Below are 997 nucleotides of genomic sequence, written 5' to 3'. Positions count from 1 at the left end.
GCTGCTTGAAAGTTTGTGAACCCTTTAGAATTTTCTATATTTCTGCATAAATATAACCCAAAAGATCATTGGATTTTCACACGAGTCCTGAATGTTGACAAAGAGAATCCAATCAAACAAATGAGATAAAAATATATACTTTGTCATTTACTTATTCAGGAAAATGATCTAATATTATATGTCTGTGAGTGGCAAAAGTATGTGAATCTCTAGGATTAGCAGTTAATTTGGAAGTGAAATTAGAGTCCATCTGTTCAGAGGTGTTTTTAATCAATGGAATGACTATCAGGTGTTAGTTCCTGTCCTGTTTTATTTAAAGAACAGGGATCTGATCATGTTTGTGGAAGTAAATCATGGCACGAACAAAAAAAATGACCCAGTGTTACATTTCTGTGCGGTGCAAAAGTATGTGAATCTCTATGATCAGCTGTTAATTTGAGGGTGAAATTAGAGTCCATCTGTTCAGAGGTGTTTTTAATCAATGGAATGACTATCAGGTGTTAGTTCCTGTCCTGTTTTATTTAAAGAACAGGGATCTGATCATGTTTGTGGAAGTGAATCATGGCACGAACAAAGGAGATCTCTGAGTACCTCAGAAAAAGAGTTGTTGTTGCTCATCAGGCTGGAAAAGGTTACAAAACCATCTCTAAAGTTTGGACTCCACAGATCCACAGTCAGACAGATTGTGTACAAATGGAGGAAATTCAAGACCACTGTTACCCTCACCAGGAGTGGTCGACCAACAAAGATCACTCCAAAAGCAAGACATGTAATAGTCTGCGAGGCTGCAAAGGAACCCAGGGTAACTTCTAAGCCTTTCTCACGCTGGCTAATGTTAATGTTTATGAGTCCATCATCAGGAGAACACTGAACAACCATAGTGTGCATGGCCGAGTTGCAAGAAGAAAGCCACTTCTATATTTAGTGGCAGTTATTGCTGCAAAAGGGGGTCACCTCAGATACTGAAAGCAAAGATTCACATACTTTTGCCACTCAC

At 38.5% G+C, this 997-nt stretch overlaps 1 protein-coding gene across 1 annotated transcript in view; it reads right to left on the bottom strand.

The window, feature by feature from the left end:
- LOC107703592 (NAD(P) transhydrogenase, mitochondrial-like) overlaps positions 1–997 on the bottom strand; it is a 43,323-nt gene that overhangs the window by 30,857 nt on the left and 11,469 nt on the right. The window lies entirely within an intron of this gene.

The sequence above is a fragment of the Sinocyclocheilus anshuiensis genome, unplaced genomic scaffold (assembly GCF_001515605.1).
Source record: "Sinocyclocheilus anshuiensis isolate Anshui unplaced genomic scaffold, SAMN03320099.WGS_v1.1 scaffold330, whole genome shotgun sequence".
Classification (NCBI taxonomy): Eukaryota; Metazoa; Chordata; class Actinopteri; order Cypriniformes; family Cyprinidae; genus Sinocyclocheilus; species Sinocyclocheilus anshuiensis.
This window is presented reverse-complemented; position numbering and strand designations above follow the sequence as displayed.